Source organism: Pongo abelii, chromosome 11 (genome assembly GCF_028885655.2).
Source record: "Pongo abelii isolate AG06213 chromosome 11, NHGRI_mPonAbe1-v2.0_pri, whole genome shotgun sequence".
Lineage (NCBI taxonomy): Eukaryota > Metazoa > Chordata > Mammalia > Primates > Hominidae > Pongo > Pongo abelii.
Genome location: NC_071996.2, coordinates 74915966 through 74940080, shown reverse-complemented (window position 1 = coordinate 74940080; position 24115 = coordinate 74915966). Strand labels below are relative to the sequence as shown.

General features: G+C 44.5%; 1 long non-coding RNA gene across 4 annotated transcripts in view; it reads right to left on the bottom strand.

The window, feature by feature from the left end:
- The window catches only part of LOC134759549 (uncharacterized), a 44786-nt gene that overhangs the window by 7900 nt on the left and 12771 nt on the right, over positions 1-24115 (bottom strand). For 2 of the 4 annotated variants that reach the window (XR_010135881.1, XR_010135882.1), the window contains exon 3: positions 20191-20360. This is a non-coding gene — a long non-coding RNA (uncharacterized LOC134759549). Of the gene's footprint in view, positions 1-14999; positions 15492-20190; positions 20361-24115 lie in introns of those variants that run through there. The other 2 variants (XR_010135879.1, XR_010135880.1) reach the window with 2 other exon arrangements.

The window sequence follows — 24115 nt, the reverse complement described above, 5'->3', positions numbered from 1 at the left end:
TCTGGTGAGCAGCAGGAGCTGTGTGGGATATAGGAGCCTGGGAGAACCTCTTCAGGTTTCTGGACTAGTCTTCCCTCTGTAGAATGAAGGGTGGGACTCAAGAGCTTCAAGGCGGTTTCCAATTTTGTGACACTTACAAGGGTCAGTGTTTCTCTAAATGGGGTCCTATGGAATCAGGATGCCTGGGCATCCCAGGTAATCCTGATGCCAGTTATGTTTAAGAAATACTATTATATGAACTAAATGGGACAGAACTTCTCTTGTCCTTGGTTTCTTTGCATTAAGTAAGAAACAAGAAAATTTTTGCATTCTGTAAGCAATACTGTAAATGCAACATAAAACTCTGCAAGATGTAAATACCATACCATTTTCCCCAAACTGCAAACTGAAGATTTATTTTCCCATCAGGTAAGAAAGTGGTGCATTATTTTTCCTTTTTTCTTAAGGAAGCAAACTTACTTTGACAAGTAAAATACCCTACTTGGCCTCAGAAGCTGAGGTTACTGATAAGAAGATTGGGCAGCCCCAGAGAGAGAAGGTGGCCTGTAATTCAAGTTGGAGTTGTTGAAACTACTCCGAAACCCCTCTGGCTGGGCAGCTGCTGAAAGCATTGGCCTTTTGTTTGTGGTAAACACCAAAAAAACACCAGCATCTTCTAGAATTTTCTAGACTGTCAGTGTGCAAGAGATGAGGGCAATTAATTTTGTTGGCAGATGCAGAAACAGTCATGAGAGGGGTCTTCTGGAAGAGAAAGTCAGGGCCTGGATAAGCTTCTTGAAATCAGACATGTAGAAACCCAGTGGAGACATGGATTTGCTTTTCAAATGTTAATGAGTGTTCTTAATCAAACGTGGCTTTCACCGCAAGTTCTGCTCCCACAGACTCTGGTTTGAGGCTGAGCTAGACTGGAGTGCACTTGATTAAACTCAGCACGGATCTTATCCAAGGGCAGTCTTCATGTGTTTTTCTTCTCAAGCACCAGGAGGATTGTAAATAAAACATGTTGAGGAAATATAAATTCCCCATCTCCCTTAGTCTCAACAAAACTATAGAGGTACACATCTATTTTCCTTAAAGGATTCAGCAGTTAACTGAAAAATGTATTTATTAGATCTTATAAAAAGAAGGGAGAGGGAGGAGGAGAAGGGGGAGGGAGGGGGAGAGAAAGAGAGAAAAGGAGGAGAAAAAAGAGGAGGAGGAGGAGCAGGAGGAGGAGGAGCCGGAGCCGGAGGAGGAGGTGGCGGAGGAGGGAGAAGGAGGGAGCTCATGGAGTGGAGCCCAGGCCACTCCTGGGAGGTGCAGTCTGTGAGGGCTCTTTCCCTTGATCAGGTGAAAATGGACTTCAAGCCCTAATGGGAAAAGAAAGGAAGCACCAAGGGGAGGAGAAGGAAGCCGAGGCAGAAGGCAGGGAGCCCTGTGTCCTGGCAGAGGGCCACTCCTTTGCTGGGAGGTCCGTGGCCTCTGCTTCTCCTGAAGGTCACTGATCACTGTTGGCAGCATCCTCCTTTCCTCCCTTCAGTGGTGCACACGGCTCCCATCAAATAAAAGGTCCAAGGAAGACGACCCTTTCATGAGGCATTCCAGGAATTTGTGATTTACGGGAAGGAGACACTGCTTGTAGGTTTGAGAACACAAACTCCAAAGAAATAGAATCGGCAGAATATATTTTAATTCCTTCTTTTCCTTGAGCTATAGCACTTCTAAGAGGTCTATTAAAATCTAAATTGGAAGATTCTCATAGCTTAGAATCCAAAACACAAACCAAAACAAAACAGCAGTAGAGAACCACAATAGTTCATTGCCTAATCTAGCTTCCCCCACTCATTCACTCCAACTTTTCCAAGGATTTATTTCCATTACATTTAACTCCTAAGCTTTCATTCTTCATAATATACTTGTCCTGCATTGATTTTTACAAATCCACGTTCATGTTAATGTCAAGAAAAAAAAAATCAGCCGGGCACACTAGCTCATGCCTGTAATCTCAGCACTTTGGGAGGCAGAGGTGGGTGGATCACGAGGTCAGGAGTTCGAGATCAGCCTGACCAACATGGTAAAACCCCGTCTCTACTAAAAATACAAAAATTAGCTGGGCATGGTGGCGTGTGCCTGTAATCCCAGATACTCAGGAGGCTGAGGCAGGAGAATCGCCTGAACCCAGGAGGCAGAGGTTGCAGTGAGTCGAGATTGTACCACTGCACTCCACCTGGGCAACAGAGCAACACTCTGCCTCAAAAAAAAAAAAAAAAAAGAAAGAAAGAAAGAAAGAAAAAAAAAAAGAAAAAAAAATCCTTACAACCAGTAGAACATCAAAGGCAAGACTAGCTTTACTCCACTGGACAGCAGACATGGCACGAAAGTTGCTGCTGGGTTACAGGCTCAGGGTGTGTCACCAAGGGAGGGGAACAATGAGATTCAGCTGTTACTCACCACCTGAGTCCATTCCACTTAGAACCCCAGCCAAAAGATAAACAGCAAGAGGGAAAAGAACTCTGTGTAAATATCCCCATGAGAACAATGAACAAAGTTCATATATTTTATCTGCCCTTGTGAGCACAGGCATAAAGCCCCATTGGAGTCTTATTTTTCTCATTGTTCCAAGAGACAAGTCCTATACCCCCAAGTGAGGGGAACCCAGATCCCCTATTAATGAAGAGGTTGTAAGATAGCGAGGGTCAGTCTGCATCCTCCAAGAAGTCGAAGCAATCAGATCAGGGAATTTAAAAAAGGAATCTTTTCTTCAAAGTCCTTACAGGGATCTTATCATGTAGTCCATGCAAGTGATTTAGAAAGTCCAAGTCTTATCATGGAAAAGACAAAGCCAGTCTCCTGCTTTCCTCCCCTGACCTGTCCCCTTTCAGCTGTTTCTTATATTCTCCTTCAAATTTCTAAATAAAATGCTTGTGCTGCTATTGATTTATCCAGTAGGGACATCAATAAGTTTCCCATTAGGCTAGGAGACTCTTTCTTATACTTTCCTCCATATTTTGCCTCCCTCTATTCTCTCGATATAGATAAATTATAATTTTTGGTTAAATCTGTCCTCTGTGTTTCCGTTATTAGATAATTGCTCAATGCTGAGGACAGGAGTGCACTATAATTTTACTTCCTTTGTCTTCTGGTGTGCTGGATTGCTACTGAGAAATCCTGTGCCCTTCTACTTTCTGTTCCTCTGAACAGAACCTGTTTTATCCCTCTAGGGAAATGTTTAGGGTCTTCTCTTCATTCAGGGTTTCTGAAATTTCAAAGTGGTTTAAGCTGGCGTGGGTCTTTTCAAATTCACAGGAAATATTCTGGTAATATTTCTTTGCCCATTCTTTCACTTTCATTTGCTTTATTTTGTCTTTCTGGAATTCCTCTTAGGTGAATGTTAGCCCTCCAGGACCAATCCTTTCATTTTCTTATCATTTCTTCCCTGTTGTCCATGTTTTTTGTTCATTTGTTCATTTTTCTGGGAGTTTTTTTTTGTTGTTATTTTTGTTTTATTAGGGCTTTTAAGACCTTTCTTTCTTGTCCTTTGATGATTTCTGAATTAAAGCATCCTGTTCTGGATTCATGGGTACAGCACCCTCTCTTATCTCCCTACCAATATCAAAGAAGTTTTTGTATGTTTATAAAGGTTAATTCTGTTCCCTTTCATTGTTTGTTCCTCCTAAGTATTTTTTCCCAGTTGAATGATTTTGATCTCTTTTATGTTGAAGGCTTTCCTCCAGAATCAGGTGGCCCTCGCAAGCCCATTCATATTGAAGACGAAGATCCAAAACTGATTCATGGGTTTGCTTTGAGACACGTGGGCAGGCTTGTCAGCTGGTGAATTTCACTGACAGAAACCTAATACTGAGGCAGCCTTTTCAGAGTAGAGCCCCAAATGGACTTTGGTCGGTCTTCTCTCTGCAGCTCAGTTCACCCACGGCAGACAGAATCCCTGCTCTCTGGCTGGAGAGGATGCCTGCCTGGCTGCCAAAGAGGCAGGGGCTGGCTGGTGTCATCATCTCCATTCAATCATTGTCAGTGCTGACTTTCACTTTCCCCCAGTACCAGCTCCAAACCTCACTCCTGCCCTCCTCTGTGCTAATGTGGCCATGTTCATAGCTTTTGGTTCCACATCTCTAGAGAAAAACTTCCAGCCTTATGCAAGCAGGTGGCAGAGGAAGGGGAGGGAGAGGAATTGTGTGGTTGCCCAGTTGGGGAGAACACTTAGGGATCTAATTCCAGACTTCCAAGCAGCCCCCTGCATTCAGTTGCCCAACTCCTTCCTGCCTCCTGCAGCACTTGGTGCCCCAGAACCTCAACCTTTCTGAGGTTCTGCTGGGAGGAAAAGGGGTGGGTATGGCGCACTCCTCCTTGGAATGCCCTCTGAAGACTAAACCAATCACCACCCCTCCACCTGCTTTCTATCTGCCTACACCATGGAGCCAATTCAAAATCTGTGTAGCTCCTCTTCCAGGGTATCTGGTTTTGTGCACTAGTACCTTTTTATTCCTCTACTAGAATTTTTAGTTGGTATCTGGTTTTGTGCACTGGCACCTTTTTATTCCTCTACTAGAATTTTTAGTTGGGGTTTTGGAAGGCAGAAGCTTAGGTCTGCCATGTTTAATCAAAAGCTTTGTCCCACTATGTCGATTTCACACGTGCTCTGCAGAAATCTGCTTGCCTGTAGTCCACGGAGTCCACTGGATTTTCTGGGCTTATATAGGTGGATGGTTCTAACCTTGGATCTGCCAGGCACCAAATGTGTGGCCTTAGGTTAACTGATTCACCTCCCTGGGCCTCATTTCTTCATGTAAAAATTGGGGATAAAGGAGATCTCCTGTGCATTAAATTTTTTTTGTAAATTATTAAATTATCATTAACAGAATTAGATTGCCTATTGTGTTAAAGATAATGTTCATAATAATAAGCAAGTGGGGTAGGCACACAGTACCCCATTTTTCAAATGAATTCTACAAAAAAGGGGCCTAGTGTCTCTAAGGGGGCAGAGGATACTTGTTTGGTGCCCTGTGATTTAATTCTCCCTTTATTATGTTTCATCCTCCATGCGAAATTCAGATTTTCCATTAAATGGCTGATTCTCCCATTTGAAAAGTTAAATGTGGTGATTCGGGATGGGGGGAAGCAAAAGAGTCCTATCTGGTTATTTATTTTTAGGAATACAGAAAGAAGGAAAATTAAGGTCCCTAACTGTGAAGAGGAGGTATTCTTGGGCCCTTGCCTTACCTTTATTTTAGATGATCTTTCTTTACTTAGATGATCAACCTCTCAGCACCCAATTTCAAAAGTATTTAAGTTTGTATTTTAAGTCAACAATTATTGGAGGAAGTGAAATGTTTTCCTGTAGTGTTTTGCCCCTTTGTAAACTAAATAAGGTTGTATGCATATTTCACCTGCTGAACATTGACCTCCATGAGGGCCTGGGATTGTCCCCATTTTTCTGTTGGCCACAGAATATAGCACAATGACCAGCACATCCTACATCATAGCCCTTAGGAGCTACAGGAGATCTTAAGGTATATCTACTCCAGCCCCTTTGTTTTACAGACAATCTAGAAAAGCCCAAACAAGATGAAATTATTTGCCTGAGAACTCTGAGGAAGAGACTAAACCAAAACTTGACGTGGGCCTCTCAGCTCAGAATTAGTGCTTTCCACTATACCAGGCTGCCCAGAATAGGTGTTTTAGTAAGAATCTGGTGTTCTCTCCATTATAGCCCAGCTTTTTCTTTTCTTTAAATGCTGGTGGATTTAAAAACAAAACAAAACAAATCAGCAATAAGGCTTAACATAAACCTAATAGCTAATTACATCAAGAGAAAAGAAAGCTGGGGCCTTACATAGTAGATGATTTAACTATGTACTCTAATATAATACATAATCAAAACTACTCTCTTTAGTAAACATATTTCCACTAATTTATTCTCCCATGAAGCATGCCATAGGTGTGCACCTTTTCTACCTTGGATACTGACTATGTTGTGTACCTTCAGAGTCTTCACTTCTTTAAACTTGACAAAACTGGCCCCAAGTGACCTCTGCTCTCTGATCTTAGTGCTGTCTTCATTAGGGTCACCTGAATGAGTTCGGATGGGCACACCTGACTTAATCAATAATAGCGAGTCATTTATTGTAGGGATACAGGAGTGTATCCTGGAACCTCAGGGCAGGAAGACCAGTAAGATGATCCCAAGGAGCTGAAAACCTAGAACCGGAAAGCCAGCAGAAGCCACGGGAGCTCCCTGCAGCCTCACTCCCGACCCTTGGTGGGGCCCCGTGGTCTCTATCCCTGCCTGCATGTGCACTCCCGCTTTTTCTCTCGGCAGACCATCTTTCTTCCCTGGCCATCCACATATCCTCCTCATCACTCGTGAGCTTACATTCCCTCCACTTCAGCAGTAAGTAGCGCCTGAGACTCCTGTTTCTCAGCCTGAATTCCAAACTGGCAGGAGAAAGAACCCATCGCCACTGCTTTGACCAATATCCCCTTCTGCTCTAAGTAATCACAACTGTGGGACAGTTGCCCATCCAAACATGGCAGCCAGGCTGCTGACAACTGACCTAAGTCAATCTGGCTATTCACATCTGTCAGGTTCATTTTCGGCAGATAATGGCCATCTTCAATAGCTAGAGGTCTATAAAAGCCACAGTTCCCCTCCCCAATGACCTCACTGTGAGGAGGTGTGTGAAAACGAAGGCAGATTTCATTCGGAATTCTGCCACACATACCAACATTTATGAATAAGCAGGCACAAAAATGTATAAGCTCCAGCAGCACAGTCAGTTCAAATTCCAGTGGCATTAGTGACTGAATCCTCTGCTATCTGTCGGGGCACAGAACACAACTAAGGCCCCTTCCACAACACCGATGCAAAGGGGGTTAAGCTGGCCATCTCACTCTAATACCACATTAATGCAGGGGGAGAGGTGCCTTTACCTTTACAATATCTGTAGCCAACCCACATTTTGTCCACGAAAATCTCTTATGCTAATTAACAGACCATGTGAAGATTCAAGTGGTGGTCTTCAGCCATGTTTGGAGAGTGGACTCCAAGCAGAGCCCTGCAAATGTATTCACCATGCCCTGGAAGATAGGTTCCTAATTAGGGACTTCAAAGATTAACCAACCTGCCCTGTGTTTAGATGAAAGCTCGCACACACACACCCACCCCTGGATGGTGGTGGTAGGTTGGTTGTAAAACGGCCCTGTCAGATGAATAGGCTTCCTTTAAAGAGTGGTCTTGGAAGCCCTCATCCCTACTGCTTGGATGTCACTAGCCAGCCCTGCTAGCAAAGGCATCTTGGACTACTCAGGGGTCCTGTTAACAAGGAAAGTACAAACTAGGTGGGCAGCCAGCAGCTTCTTTTGTACTAGCTGGGACTACAGGCACCTGCCACCATGCCCAGCTAATTTTTTTGGTATTTTTAGTAGAGACGGAGTTTCACTGTGTTAGCCAGGATGGTCTCAATCTCCTGACCTCGTGATCCGCCTGCCTCAGCCTCCCAAAATGCTGGGATTACAGGCGTGAGCCACCGTGCCTGGTCCCGACTAGCACTTATTCTTGATCCCAAAAGCTTAATTCTGTTTTCCAGACCAGCATGAAAGTCATTTTTTTCTTGTCAAGGATCCTATGGAGCACTGACTGGTTTCTGTGAGGCTGACTGCACATATCTGGAGGCTGTTAGAAGATTATGTAACATTCATTGCAGCTTGCTCTGTGCCAGGCGCTGTTTCATGTGTATTGCCCCAGCTAATCCTCACATAAACTCACAGTGCAGGCACTACTGTCCTCCTCACCCTGCTGATAAGGAAACAGATTGAATGTAATCAGCACCTAACCTAGGAGGGTGGGGAGGCAGCATTTGACTCTTGGACACATTTGAAATTATTCTTCAATTCTAAAATGCTGTGGCTCTTTAGAAAGGCTGTGATGTGTGTACTGGGTGTAACTGTGTCCCCTCTGCAAGTTATGTTGACAGCCTGACCCCTGGTAGCTATGAATATGCCTTGTCTGGAAATGGGGTCTTTCACATGTGATCAGGTGAATTTGAGATCACACTGGATTAGCGTGGGTTCTAGTCCAGTCACTGGTATTCTTATAAGAGGGAAATTTGTAGATACATGTGGAGGAGAAGGCTGTGTGAGGGCAGAAGCAGGGATCAGAGTGATGCATCTACAAGCCAAAGAAGGCCAAGGGGTGACAGCAAACACCAGAATCTGGGAGAGAGGCCTGGGGTGCTTTCTCCCTCAGAGCCTCCAGAAGGAACCAACCCTGCCAATACCTTGATTTCGGACATCTGGCCTCCAGAACTGTGACAGGAGAAACATCAGTTGTTTTTAAGCCACCAAGTTTGTAGTGATTTGTCATGGCAGCCATAAGGAATGAGTCCACTGTGTAAATATGTGAAGGTGCAAGAGCCTGGTGCAGCCTGCTGCTGCCTCCACCCCTGGCGCACATGAGGTTGGGCTAAGGTAAATCCAGGAGCCACCAGAAGAGGGGCACAGCCTCAGCTCCTGAGTAGACAGTGTCTTCACAGAACAAACCAGTCTCTCCCCTGGCATGCAAATGGGGCCTGGGGAGGGGCCCCCAATGGTGCTGGGTTTGGCCGGTGTGGCTGAGCCACAGCCATGAGAACTGAGCCATGTGCTCAGGACACGGGATTTGTTAGGGCTGGGCAAAGGGGAATGCCTTTGACTTTTCTTTCTATTTGACTTTTGTTTGCATTGCACTGAAATTTTTGTTTGTGAGGGATTGGATCTATTTGCTGAGTGAAGAATCACTTGCACTTTCAAAGACCAGGGTTTTCTACACTTTGGTCATTCCATCTTCAAAATGTCAAATGGTCAGAGCACCACTGCCTTTTAAAAGGAATTTTAGCGTCAGGTGCAGTGAGTCATGCCAGTTATTCTAGATCTTTGGGAGGCTGAGGCAGGAGGATCGCTTGAGGCCAGGAGTTCAAGACCAGCCTGGGCAACATGGTGAAACTCCATCTCTACAAAAAGTTAAAAAATTAGTCCAGCATGATGGCATGCGTCTGTGGTCCCAGCTACTCAGGAGGATCACTTGAGTCCGGGAGTTCAAGGCTGCAGTGAGCCATGATTGCACCACTGCACTCCAGCCTGGGTGACAGAGTAAGACTTTGTCTCTCACACACACACTCACACAAACACACACACACACACACACACACACACACACAGAATAAAAAAGAGTTTTGTGGTCAGTCATGGTGGCACATGCCTGTAATCCCAGCATTTTGGGAGGCTGAGGTAGGAGGGTCGCTTGAGCCCAGGAATTCAAGACCAGCCAGGGCAATGTGGTGAGAACCCCATCTCTACAAAAAATAATTCAAAAATTAGCTGGACATGGTGACACATACTTGGAGCCCCAGTTTCTGGGAGGCTGTGACTGGAGGACTGCTTGAGCTCAGGGCTTTGAGATTGCACTGAGCTAGGACTCTGCCACTGTACTCCAGCACGGATGACAGAGTGAGATCCTGTCTCAAAAATAAATATATATTTATTATTTTATTAATTTATTATTTATCAAAAATAAATATACGTAAATAGAGTGTTATTATACTCTTCAAAATGGAAAGCCAGAATCATCTGCCAAAAATTAAAAGTAAAAATAAAAGGCATTTGCCTGGTTATTATAATATTCATATTAATATATCAGGGAATGCCTTGGCCAGGGAAAAGCTGCCTGGTAAACAGGGGCAGGATCAATGCTATTCTGATAGGCGAGAGAGTTTTTATGAATAGAACTATTTCGAAAACTACTGGAAAAGCTGGCTTAAGTCCCAATATGGAAGAAATTTCTATTGTAAACTTTATTGTACTGCTGTATTGTGCTGTATTGTGCTGTATTGTGCTGTATTGTACTGTATTGTACTGTATTGTACTGCTGTGAGGATTCTCCTACCACCCAGACCCACCTGTTTGGCACAACATTCTGTAGACAGAAAGTTCTAGAATGGGATATGTTGAACAGGCTTTTAAATACGAAGTGCCACACACATTTAAAAGAACAGATGGTGGCATTTCAGCTCTGAGAAAATTAACAGTGTGGACATCTGCCATTTGTATGACCTTGCCCAAGTGTCACTTTATCACCTCTGATATTAACTGGTGATATGTCTTTTCCTGAGTGGAGAAAATAAATGAGACTACTAAGCTAAGAAGAGATCTTTTCATTCTCTACTGGTCAGAGGAGAAATCTGGAAACCCAGCCAAAGAATACAGCCTAACCTTTGTTCAGACACTAGTGTGAAGGAGAGAGAAAAGGGCTGTGGGATAATGAGACACTTGTGTTTTCAACTTGCAGTGGCCATCGGAATGCGACACTCCACAGCATACAACAAGTCCTTCTAATACGCTAAGGCTAGAGACAGACAAGTGTGTCTAGTTAGATCTAATATTGCTTTTCCCGGAGCTTAAGGTGAAGGCCTCTACACAGATGTGGTCCCAATATGGAGATGGAAGTATGAGGGCCTAGCTTGCCCAGGAAGTCACCCAGACTGTAGGCATTAACGTGCAAGAGTTTCGCCACCCTGGAAAGCAACAGAAGGGTTGTGTGTGTGTTTTCTGCTACCATCTCTTGCTCTGGCCTGCTGCCATTTATAGTAGTTGTGGGCTAAAAAAATGCAAACTGTTCTCTGTAATAATACTCCCAAGTTTATGTAAACAACAATTCCAATACAAAACAACTCAGAAAAGCATATAAAGACCAGGAACATAACATTTCTCATAAGGGAAGACTGGGGCCCACCCTGCTCCAGAATGACCTCATCCTAACTAACTACATCTTCAACGACCCTGTTTCCATATAAGATCACATTCTGAGGTACTGGGGGTTAGGACTTCAACATATGAATTTGGGTGGGACATAATTCCACCCATAACATACCCCTAAGCCTGAGAGGAGATGGAAAAGAAGGTGTTGTGGAGCCTACTTGAGCCCTGAAGGCCAGCAACAGCTGTCGTCAGAGACCGCCACAGCTGTGCCAGCACCACACCAAAGCAGGCAGAGTCTGGCGAAATAAACACAACTCTAACCTCTCTCTCATCCCGCTCTCCAGGCACCAAACCCAATCAGGACAGAGGACAAGGGAGCCAGCTGATACCATTTGGGGACGTCACAGAGAAGGGAGGAGAATGGATACGGTGGGTGCGTGCGTGTGTGTTTATTTACAGGGGCAATTAGAGAAAACATTCCAATCTCTTTATTTGAATCAAGAGATCCAAATGGATTTGGGATAGAAATTGGTATATTTTGGAAATCAGAGTATTTAGATAAACCAAGAGAGAAAATCAAGATGTACATTCTTTTCCAGGAAAGCTACCTATAAGAAAACTCCTTCTCCCAAATTTCCAACGAATACAATGAAGGCCTCCCAAGAAAACATCACCCTTGGGGTGCACATAAAGAAAAGCTCTTCCTTAGAGCCCCCTCAAATGACCTGGTCATGTACCTCTCCTCCAGAAACCTAAGACACCCTGGACGTCCCCTTTGCTTCATACCCAGTTCAACCCCATGCCTCCATCTCCATTCTTGCCACCTCGGTTCAGGACCTTCTCACTTCTCCCCTGGGCCCAGTCTTCCAGCTTCAGCACCACCGCATCCATCCTTCACACTGTGGGCTGCAGAATAAAACTCAGACTCCCCAGCATGGCCAGCGAGGCTCCTTGTGATTTGGTCCCCACCCATAGTTTAGGCCTCAATTCCCTCTCATCCCCTCCCCACCCTGCCCTCTGGTTCTCCAATAAAAAGAACCCACTCTGTCAGGAAAAATCGTGGAAGACTTTGAAGTGTGAAATTGAAAAGATTCCTGGGTGTCCGGTCCAATGCTCCCTACTAGGCTGTCTTCAATTTCCCTTGTTCTGTGCCATTTTATATTTTATTACTAGAAGTTATAAATTAGTGAAAGTGGTGCAAATGATTTTTGGCCTTAAATGTGTAAATGCATCCCTCAAGATGCAGTAAATTATTGCCCTGTAGATATGGACCACTTTTGCATCTATTTGAAATTCTGTTCAGCATTTCTGATCACCTATATATGAGCGTTCTTTGGATTTTTCTTTGAACTATTTCTAACATCTTGCTTGTTTTCTCATGAATTGAGTTAAATAAAATATTTGATACACAATTTATAATTCTATGAAAATCACAATTTTATCCTTAAAAATTTTTCCTCTTCTATCAGTTCCTATAGTTCCCAGATTGGGCCATGCTCTTTCCTGCATCTTTGCCTTTGTAAAAGCTGTTGTCACTGTCCAGAAGTTTCTTTCAGATCTTTTTGCATCTGGTGAACTCCTAACCACCCTTCAATGTTTAGCTAAAGGTTGCCTTCTCTGCAAATCCCTCCTCAATTTCTCCATGAAGTTAGATACTCAAGTTGGAAGGGATTTTGTACATGCCTGTATTTCCATGCTTAGCATCCTGTGTCAATACCTATTTTTCCCACTAGACTTGGAACACCTGCAGATAGGGACTATATTCTCCTCTATTACTCCTATCACAGAGTAAGGCACTTAACAATATTACTGAATAGTCATTCAGTACCTTTTCTTGGGCTTTCTTTTAATTCTCACAATGACCTAATGAGGTTGGTCATATTTGTATCTCCCTTTTACAGATGCAGAAACCGAGCTTCGAGAAAGTGGAGTGACTTGCCCAAAGTCACACAGCTTTGGGAGGATCTGAACCCAGTTGGTATGTCTCTAGACTGAACTATCTTAACTGCAATATTATACTGTTTGTTAATTCAGCAAATCCACGGCCCTCAGCCCTCTTTAAGTGATACCTAAACAGACAACTAAGGGTAAACTTTTGGGTTGTGTTTTTCATCAAAGGATAACATATCTTACCAGGCTGGGACAATAAAGAGCAAATGATTGTTAATATCATAATTTCTGTCTCCCCAGAAATTAGCCAGTATGTATCAACCAAACAGAATTGGCTAGCCAAACAATTTCCTTATTATTACCATACAATGCAGCTTAAATTAAAACTATAGTTTCTCGCTCACAAAATGGACAATAGTACTTGGCACATGCAGGTTGCTTAGCAAACACCTGTCCATGGATGTGTTGTATAAGAGTGCTCACAATACAGGCTGCCGGTTGCCCTGTGGAGCGGCCAGGGAAGGCCTGCCCCAGTTTCACCCACCCCATCCATCTCCCTGGGCACAGCTGCTCCTGCCATCGGCACTCCTACTATCACGGCTGCATCTGGGGTTTGGAGTTCACAGAAACCTCTTAAAAAGGCACCCAGTTGCTCAATTTTGCTAAGCAGGTGAAGAGTAAAATAAATGTTGCTTCACCAGCTGGGTAAGTGTCCAGCCTCCTGAGGGGTGTCTGGGGACCATCTGACTTCCTGCCACTCACAGGGTGGAACTAAACAGAGCATATTGCCATAATAAGGGACATGAGGGGCAGGGTTGGGCTGGGCTTTGATAACTGGAGTGGTGTGATTAGGGTAGCTTTGATGTTGATAAGCTGTTTCGACGGCCTTTCATCCTAGTGCCCCTGCCCTTGGAGTATTGGGCTCCAGTAAGCCAATGTAATCATTACCCAGGCCTCCAGTGCAAAAGCCAGGCTCACGGAGAGCAGGCTGGCATGGCAGCCTGCTTGGGGAGGCTTGGGGAACAGTGAGACCAGGCCAGCTGCAGATGCATTTCCTCCCCATGCCAGGAAAGGTTTTAATTCAAAAACAAATGTATTTATCACTTCCAACCACTCCGCAGGGCAGGGCATCCTGCCTCGGGTGGAGCGTCAGTATGCAGTGGGAACAGTGGCAGGCGGCCAACGGAAACTTCACGTTTCACGAAGGTTCCTGCCACTTCGCAGTGGTCATAAAGGCCAGCATCACATCAGTGGAGACAGTCCAGCCTCCCAGCCAGCCCTAAAGACACAGGCACCAGGAAAGGGCCAGGCTCTCCAAGCCCCGGCCAGGCAACTTTGGCCCCAGTGGGCTGGATGGTGGGATGCAATGAACCATCCCACTTGGTGACTAAGGCTCTTTCTAACCCTGGAGTGTGGACAAAGGGAAAGTCTGTCATGAGCAGACAAAGGGTAAGTTGTCTGTGAATCCCAATGACACGTGCCCCATAGGCTACCTGTTTAAGGAGCTAGAAGGTTATTCCACTCCAAGAATCTCACCTTTGCCTGGTGGTCCAAGGGACTTGCTGGACATTTTCCAGAGAGGAGGAAGGAACTGCAGACAGGTGTGGTTTTCCAGCTCACCTGGCCCCAGACTGTTGAGTATTCCTTCCCCTCCAATTTAGGCTTCAGCACTGCTGGAGTCCTTTCAAAAACAGACTGGATCTTGTCACCCTCCAACTGAAAAGTCTCCTGGAAGAAGCCCACATCCATAGGGATGCCATTCCAGGTTCTTCCCGGCTCTTCCAGCCCCTATCTGTCCAGTCTCATCCCTCAACACTTTATGCACAGGCCCACAACACCCCAAGCAAGCCCTGTGCTTTCATACCACCTCGGGTAGCCTTCCCACTGTGTCTACCTTCTTCTGCTCACATTTCAGGGCCCAGCTGAAATGTTACCTCCTAGGTGAAGACTCTCCTGCCCTTTCTCCCCCATCCACATGGAATTTGAATGTCTTCCTCCCTTGGGCTTGCAGAGCTTGCTGTGCATAACTTTCCTATAACATTGAACCACACCATAGCCAACTTATTTCATTCTATGTTAGTCTCTCTGACCTGATTATTAGCTCAGTGGAGTAAGGGCTCCCCTTTAACTCATCTGTCTATTCTCAGTGACTAGTATAGGCCCTGGCACATAGTAAGTGCTCAATAAATGGGAAGAATAAATGAACAATCATCTAAAAACTTCCCCTTCCTTGGAGAATCTCCCCTTCTTAGGTAGAAGTAATGCAGCTGTGAGCCTTCCAGGGCCAAAGAACATTCATCTGTGGGAAACTGCTCTGGACAAAATCTGCCCTCCCACCTTCCCCCAGAGAAACCCCAAGGCAAAGAAGGCAATGTGCAAACTAACCATTTCCAGACAAGTGAACTCTCAGATGCTAACAATTTTCCTGTGTGTTAAGAGCAAAGCCAAACCACACACAGAAGTGAAACTTCTGAACATCCCACACCCAGGCATTTAGTTTATTACTCAGTTGGAATTTCGATGACTATAGCCATGTGAGTAAAGATGCTCCCTGCAAGAACAGAAAGATTCTGGTGGTTCTCTGATGTATAATCTTTGGCCTTTATCTTCTGGATGCATTGCACCCTACAAGATGATAAAATAGTACAATATCCTTGCTTTATGACCTGGGCTGTACCATCCCTATAGAATTCTGAACCTTAAATGTCATCCCTGTTACTCCTTTTGGATTCTTTTGCTTCAAAAGGATGATGATGATGAAGATGATGATGATGATGATGATGATGATGATGATGATGATGATGATGGTAATCCTTTTTAAGAGCGTTGTTATGGCAAATCACACCTCCTCTGACAATAAAATAGGCTAAAATCTGGATATTCCAGATTTTAATGAAATCAAATTAATTTAAAATTAATTTGAATTTGAAATTAATTTTAATATCTTATTTAACCTAATATATTCAAAATATTAATATATTTGGAATATTCCAAAGATTCCACCTTCCATAAAGATAGAATTCATCTCATTGGTAAGAATTGCTCTAACTCATTAGTTCTAGCCTTGGAAAAAGGGGCAAAAATTTAAACACTTTTCCCCACCCTCAGTACTGCTGAGCATTTCCTCCCCAACTCGGTTGCCCAGGCCAGGTAGAAAGGAAACCAAATATCTATTCATCTCTAACAACTCCAATCCCACTTCCAGGAAAAGGAGGTCATAGCTCGCCCCAGCAGAAAGAAACAGAGTCCCCCATCTGCATGGCCTGGCTCCTCCTGCCCCTCCAGCCTATTTCTCCCCACTTCCCCCACACTCCACTACAGCCATGCTGAACTGCTTACAGCTCCCCAAACACACTGCGCCCCACTGCCTCCTACACTCCTCACCATCTCACTCTTCACTTCACTCCTACTCATCATCTGAAGTAGATATCATCTCCTCCCGGAAGCCTTTCCCTAGCTGCCAAAGCTCAATTAAGGCCCTTTCAAACTGCTCCTAGCTCACCCTCTCCTTCCCCGTCCCAACAGTAATCACACTGCTTCACGACCATCAGGGACTTATCTTTCTCACCCTCGAGACAAATATGGTCTAATAGTAATATAGTGCCAGCCATATATTAATTTTGAATTTTCTAGTAGTCTCATTAAAGAAGAAAAAAACAGATGAAATTATTATTATTATTATTTTTTGAGATGGAGTTCACTCTTGTTGCCCAGACTGGAGCACAGTGGCGCGACCTCGGCTCACTGCAACCTCCACCTTCCTGGTTCAAGGGATTCTCCTGCCTCAGCCTCCCGAGTAGCTGGGATTACAGGCATGTGCCACCACACCTGGCTAATTTTGTATTTTTAGTAGAGACAGGGTTTCTCCATGTTGGTCAGGCTGCTCTCGAACTCCTGACCTCAGGTGGTCTGCCTACCTCAGCCTCCCAAAGTGCTGGGATTACAGGTGTGAACCACCACACCTGGCCTGAAATTAATTTTAATAATATATTTTATTTAATCCAGTATAGCCAAAATATTATTTCAACATGTAATATAAAACAATTGCTCATGAGATATTATACATGCTTTTTCCCCCTACTAGGTCCTCGTTATCCAGTGTGTATTTTACCCTTACTGAACATCTCCATTTCGACTAAGCATATTTGAAGTGCTCCATAGTCACACATGGCTGGTGGCTACCATACTGCAAAACAAGGGCTGAGATGAAATTTCCTGAAGTCAGGGCATGGGCTCAACCTCTCACACTAGTGTATCTTGTACCTTGCTTGGCACAAGAGCAACAATGTGAACAGCATCTATGAATGACTTCATCCCCCAAAGGAGGGAGGTATATAAGCACTGACCTGTGGCCCAGAACAGTGGGTGTCTGCAACATAAGCTGTAAGCACTATGGTTTCAGCTAAAATTTCACTGATCCAGCAAAACTCTCTAAATAAAAGAAAGATGGCTGGGCATGGGCTGATCACATTCATATTTCTTTATTTTTTTAATATTTTTTATTTTTTAAAAACAGGGTCTTGCTCTGTCATTCAGGCTGGAGTGCAATGGTGCAATCTCAGCTCAATGCAACCTCCACCTCCCAGGCTCAAGCAATCCTTGGCCTCAGCCTCCCGAGTAGCTGAGATTACAGGCATGCACCACCATATGTGGCTAATTTTTGTATTTTTTGTAGAGGCGGCATTTTTTGCCCAGGTTGATCTCTAACTCCTGGGCTCAAGGGCTCTGCCCACCTCAACCTCCCAAAGTGCTGGAATTATAGGCATGAAAGCCTGGCCCCACATTCATATTTCAAGCATTACTCAAAATGGCAGAAATAACCAGTTCAACAAAGCAAATTGGACATTTGGAATTCAGCAAAATGTAACTTAACCTTCATATAGGCTGGAAACCAAATGAAAATGCAGCATCTCCAGGCAATTTCCTTGAAATGGATCAACTTGAAACATTCTCTATCACAGGACCAGTAGACAGGAAAGGAGCCAAAGAAGGAAGGGTGAGTGTGGAATTATGAGTCGTACTACTCTCTGTTCCAAGATTCCTAGAGTTTTTATCCTAAAAGCTGTTACTTTTTTTTTTTTTTTTTTTTTTTTGAGACAAGAGTCTCACTCTGTCATCTAGGCTGGAGTGCAGTGGTGTGATGTTGGCTCACTGCAACCTCTGCCTGCCAGGTTCAAGCAATTCTCCTGCCTCAGCCTCCTGAGTAGCTAGGATTGCAAGCACACACCACCATGCCCGGCTAATTTTTGTATTTTTAGTAGAGACGGGGTTTCACCATGTTGGCCAGGATGGTCTCAATCTCTTGACCTCGTGATCTGCCAGCCTGGCCTCCCAAAGTGCTGGGATTACAGGCGTGAGCCACCATGCCTGGCCAAAAGCTGTTACTTTTAAAGGTGTTTCTTAGAAATAGCAAAGCAGTAGAGCCAGGAAAAACAATTACATCAGCCACAAACTCCAGAGAAGCAACCTCCAGGAAATGCCTCAAGGACATGTGAGGAGCGGACACTGCAGAGCTCAGGGAATGGATGGATGGCTTTTTCTCAATCCAGTCAGATAGTTCTAGATTCCAGATGGACAGATCACAAGGACTTTTTCTTTCTTAGACGGAGTTTTGCTGTGTCACCCAGGCTGGAGTGCAGTGGTGCGATCTCAGCTCACTGCAACCTCCATCTCCTTGATTCTCCTGCCTCAGCTTCCTGAGTAGTTGAGACTACAGGCACCCGCCACCATACCCAGTTAATTTTTGTATTTTTAGTAGAGGCGGGGTTTCACCATGTTGGCCAGGATGGTCTTGAACTCCTGACCTCAGGTGATCTGCCCGCCTCAGCCTCCCAAAGTGCTGGAATTACAGGCTGAGCCACCATGCCCAGCCCCAAGGACTTCTGATGGAACAGTTGCTACACCAGCAGTTCTTAAGCTTTAGTGGGCACTAGAAGCACCTGGGGGCTGGTTAAAAATCCAGATTGCTGGACCTCACCAAAGAGTCTGATCGAGTTGGTCTGAGGTGAGTCCCAGGAATATGCGTTCTTACCCGTCAAGTATCTTAGGTGATTCTAATAGGGAGTTCCACAGTTTAAAAATAAACAACCCTAAACAATGGTAGTTACAATCTGCTACCCATAATCAGTTCACTTTTCTCTCACCTTTCCTTTCTAAATGCCCCCAGAGCTACGATACCCTGTAGGCCACAGGTATGGTTGTGCAGTTGATGTGCTATATAATGGCTACCAACTGAAAAAGCAAGTGGGAGCCGGGATCTAGGTGCCTGGCGACATGGGGCTGTGTCTACCCAGAGTGATGAACCTTCTTTCTTTGGACAGAGGTGCTTCCAACTTGCAAGCCTTGTGCTCTAGGGGTCCTTTCAGCCCAGAGGGCTGCTTTTTTTCTGATCTAATCAAAGACACTATATAGGTTAGTAGTAGCCCTGAACCTGCTGTTTGACTCCTTGGCCACCTTATCTTCCCCAGACCTCAACAGCGAGCACCCTCTACCAATCCTTGCTCCAGAAATGGGTTTAGTGGCTCATCATTTTCCTTATCCATCAGCCAGTCAACCACCATCAAGTCTTCCTGATCACCTAGGATGTTCCCGGCCATGGTCAGCCCCCAGGTAGTTCGGTCCTCCCTGGGTAAGCCTGGTCAGTGCCTCTGTGTGAATGAGTGAGCCATTGCCTCCCTGAGTCTGTTTTCTGCAAAGTCTCAGCCTCGCTGATTTCATGTACTCATCACAGGTTTCTACTGGGCCTGATTATTATTTAAAGGGAAAGACGGCTCCAAGGGAATAGCTCGTGAACAAGTCTCTAGGTTAACAGGCTCACCAAGGGGGCAGACTGCTGAGTGGGATAGATGCTGAAGTGACTGACTCTATTTTCACAAATTCCCTTCTCTTTCTCTTCTCCCCGGCTTTTTCAACTTTCTGAACTGGATGAATACTTCATGACAGACTGTGCGTGTCGGAGCAGACAAAGAGTTAATAAAAGGATCACTGAACCTGCTCTGATTCTTAGATGCATCCTTCGCAAAGTGAAAAAAGATTCCCCTGAGCTGCTAAGAGCAAGGAAACACAATCCAGGCTGAGCTGGAAACTCTAGATCTGCTACAACCTGGTTAATTGCTACTGGGCAGAGAGGCAAAGAATAGATAAGAATTTGCAGCTGTAAAAAAAAAAAAAAAAAAAAAAAAAATCTGAAAGGGATAGAGCAGCTTAGTAAAAAGACAGCTGGAATCTGAAGCCACCTCCATTCATTCATGGAACAGCTATGAGGCGCCTATTCCCATAGTGTCACAAGCACTGACTGTCGTAGGTCCAGGGAGACACAGGTCCCTCAAAGAGCTTACTCCTAGAGTAGCAGGTTTATATTTGTAATTATAAACAAATAACTACAGTAAAATGTGGCAAGTGGCAAGAAAGAGAAAGGCACAAAGCACTATGGGTGCACCCAGGGCAGGAAGGTCCCGGCGGGTGATGGGCGGCTCCCTGGGGGCAGCATGGGGAACAGCAGAGGGAACAACATATGTGAAGGCAGAGGGGCCAATCATCTTGACCTGGAAGGTGAATCACAAGCATTCCTACCTCGCTGAAGCATGGCGTGAAGGAAGGGAGAGGCGACAGACAGGGCTTGGAAGGCAGGCTGAAGCTGGTTGTAAGGGACCTTTGAATCATGTGCAGACTATCTGGGATTTCTCCATGAGGAATCATCGAAGCCTTCTTCAAGTAAGGGAGCAACTGAGATCAAACCTGTGCTTTAAACAAAATAAAACAAAACAAAAAAGACCTGTCATTTTTCGTTTGCTTTCCTTTTGTTTATTTAAATAAACTAGTTTTGAAAAGCAGTTTGTGAGCATAGTAACAACATTAAACACTCTCCAAATGGGGTATGGAGATAAGCCTCCTTTCCATCTCCTACTACCAAGCTCCCTGTCTTCCCTTCCTAGAAGCAATCTTTCTTTCTAGTTTTACATATATCCAACCAGAAGCATCATAGGCAGGCACATATATTTATACACAAATGACCACAGCATACTATTGTGCAGGTTGTATACTGCATGAGGCCGCCAGTCAAGGAGACTAGATGAGGTTAAAATCCATTGCACACTTGCTTGCCACTGGCATGGGGCTGCATATACCAGAGAGGACATTTTTCCTAATTTGTTCAAAGGTACTACATGTGGCAGGGCATGATGGCTCAAGCCTGTAATCCCAGCATTTTGGGAAGCCGAGGCAGACGGATCACCTGAGGTCAGAAGTTCGAGACCAGCCTGGCCAACATGGTGAAACCCCATCTCTACTAAAAATACAAAAATAAGCTGGGTGTGGTGATGGGCGCCTATAGTCCCAGGTACTTGGGAGGCTGAGACAAAAGAATCACTTGAACCCGGGAGGCGGAGGTTGCAGTTAGCCGAGATTGTACCACTGCACTCCAGCCTGGGGGCAGAGTGAGCAAGACTCTGTCTCAAAAAAGGAAAGAAAAACAAACAAACAAACAGAAAACAAAGGTACTACATAAGCTAGCTGAAGCCATTTATACACATCACACACATGCACATGTACACATAGGCACTCACCCATTTTCACAGCTTTTTATTTATATAAAAGAGAATATATTCTATATTCATTGTATAATACCTTTATTTTATAAAGTATCATGGATATCACTCACATGGACACAAGAAGATCCACCTAATTTTCTTTCACGGCCACTTGGCTTTTTTTTTTTTTTAGCACTTAGGGTCTTTATTGTGAAGGACAACTCACTTCTCACCAGTTAAAACCAAAACCAAAAGGGAATTCACCCAATGTCGGCATGCCACCCAGCTTGACATCAGCAGGCTATGCTTCCATAAGTGTCTCCATCTTCAGGCCTCCCAGAAGCTCCAGGATTTACCCATGTGGCTAAAACTATTTCAAGCCTCATATCCATTCTGATTCATTCCACTTAGACAACATGTCATTATATATGAAACAGTTACTGTAGCCAGGGAAATATGATGGATTGAGTGAGTGGCTTCCGCCAGTTGGTGTCCACCCCTGGAGATAAGAGTGAGGTCAACACCAATCAACACTTAGGAGGGGTATGAGGGAATGAATGCTAGGGTAACAACCAGTAGATGGCCTTTGCAAATTCCATTATCCAACTCCCAAGTTGGATAGCTCCTATCACTGGTCCTTTACCTTGTTCCCAATATTTTGTCATTATAAACACCGCTATAATGAACATCCTTACACATACATCTTTTCAGGTACAAGAATATCTGTAAAATAATTTCCTAGAAGTGGAACTTTGAGTCAAAGGGTGACCATACTTGTACCTTTGATAGACATTACTATACTGCCTTTCGAAGAGGCTGTGCTAATTCATTCCCGCAACATCTATGAGATTGCCTGCTTCTACACATCATTGGCTGTGTGTTGTCAACTTTCTTAGACCTGTACTTTCAAAGTTCAATTTAACAATAGTGTGGTTGATGGATAGGAAGGGGAATGAGAATGGAGGTAAGAAAAGTAGTCATGTAATTAGAATAATGAAAGAGATGATAAGAACCTGAACTAAGGTAGCTGCCATGCGTTGAATAGTAGAGGCAGAATCAAGACATGCATATTCTCACACAAAGTGGCAATGGAAAACAGAGCTATTTTTCTGAAAATTTTGTACTGAAAAGGCTTCATTTTGATTTTTTTAAATAAAAGGAAGACAAAGAAAAGATTCTGCCACCAGGTGCGGTGGCTCAAGCCTGTAATCCCAGCACTTTGGGAGGCCGAGGTGGGCGGATCACGAGGTCAGGAAATCGAGACCATTCTGGCTAACACGGTGAAACCCCATTTCTACTAAAAATACAAAAAAAATTAGCCGGGCTTGGTGGCGGGCGCCTGTAGTCCCAGCTACTCAGGAGGCTGAGGCAGGAGAATGGTGTGAACCCGGGAGGTGGAGATTGCAGTTAGCCAAGATCGTGCCACTGCACTCCAGCCTGGGCGACAGAGCAAGACTCTGTCTCAAAAAAAAAAAAAAAACAAAACAGATTCTGCTAAAAAGACTTTTCCAGTTGGAAATAGAATTCTACTAAACATGCAAAGACCTTAACACAGATCCTACACAGAGAAATTGAATTAAACATGCTCAGATCTCAAAAAGAAACTAGAAATGGAATAATGTGTTATCAGAGCACACATTAAATGTGTTATTAGAAGCACACTTTGTAAATTCTAAACAGTCCACAGTGTAGGAGAACGTGGCAATAATGGTCTTATTAAAGCAGAATCAAGCACTGGACCCAAGGAGCACTGTTCAACTGGTGAAAAATCCTTCCTCTCTGGATTCTTCCCCTTGGATCCTATAGACCAGAGTATTCTCAGTTCTGACACCAACTTTGCCACGTACACTGTAGGCATCATAGCAAATCCTAGCTAAAATAGTGTTATATTCATCTCTGGCACATTTCTCTCATTTCAAAATGATATTCCTGATTATTTATAAAATCTTCTGGTGAAGATTTCTACAGTATACCTTATAAGGTGTGCATAGGATGCACCCTGCTACTGAGCTACCTAGATCCCTCCACATTGCTCGCATTTCTCGGAATGGCTGTAAACTGTTTCTCCACTGGCTGTAATGACAAAGGGAAAGAAGTATTTCTTCTTCCCAATCTCCTGACATTGTAACAAGCTCCCAATCTTTTCTCATTAACTGCACCAACCATTCCAAGATCCTTCTTTCCTATAAATTCTTAAAGGAGAAAACAAAAAGGAGAACATTTTTTAAATAGCTACATAGGAGAAAAAAATCAAACATTAATATTTCTGGGAGGTTTAATGTTCTCGTGGGAAGAAGGTCGGATAAACAAGGTGGGTAGAGTGGGAGATGAGGCCCAGAGTAGAACAGTCCAGGCCACGTTATGCCGCCTCTGGTGGAAGCCCTTGAAGGAGGCAGCAAGAGGGTTGCAGACCTGAAAATCAGAGCTGGAGAAGTTTATCAGGCGCCCCGAAGCCATCTGGGCACCAGCAGAACCTACACTCTCAGAACACTGCTGCATACTGAGCCCAGCCGATCACAGCCCAGCCTGCATCACAACCACCTGCCCTCTGCTCAGCACAGCTCTCCATCAAAGGGTCTGGGCAGAAGGCTTTGCACTTGTGGTGTGTGCAATGCTTATTTCTTCAACCAGAAAAGTCTTTCTGAGCTTTGTTGAGGGCATCAGATCTCCCTCTGTTGCGCTTATTTTTCAATATAAATGTATAAATGGTGCTTCTATAACAGGATGCCAAGAAGCCCAGAGTCCAGAGACTCTCCTGGGCCCTAAAACCCAGGCTGGCCCAGGCCCTTCAGTTTAGCCTTGAGTCCTGGGTCCAGTCATGTGCACTGATTGATCAAGGGCCAGTAGTCCATGGTGAAAGAAGGATCTCAAGGCAGAGTTAAGCTCTCCCTCAGAGACTTTGCTACAGCCACACTTAAAACCAGCTCTCGGCAGCTGTGTCCCTGGAGATCCTCTCCCTGGCCGGGCAC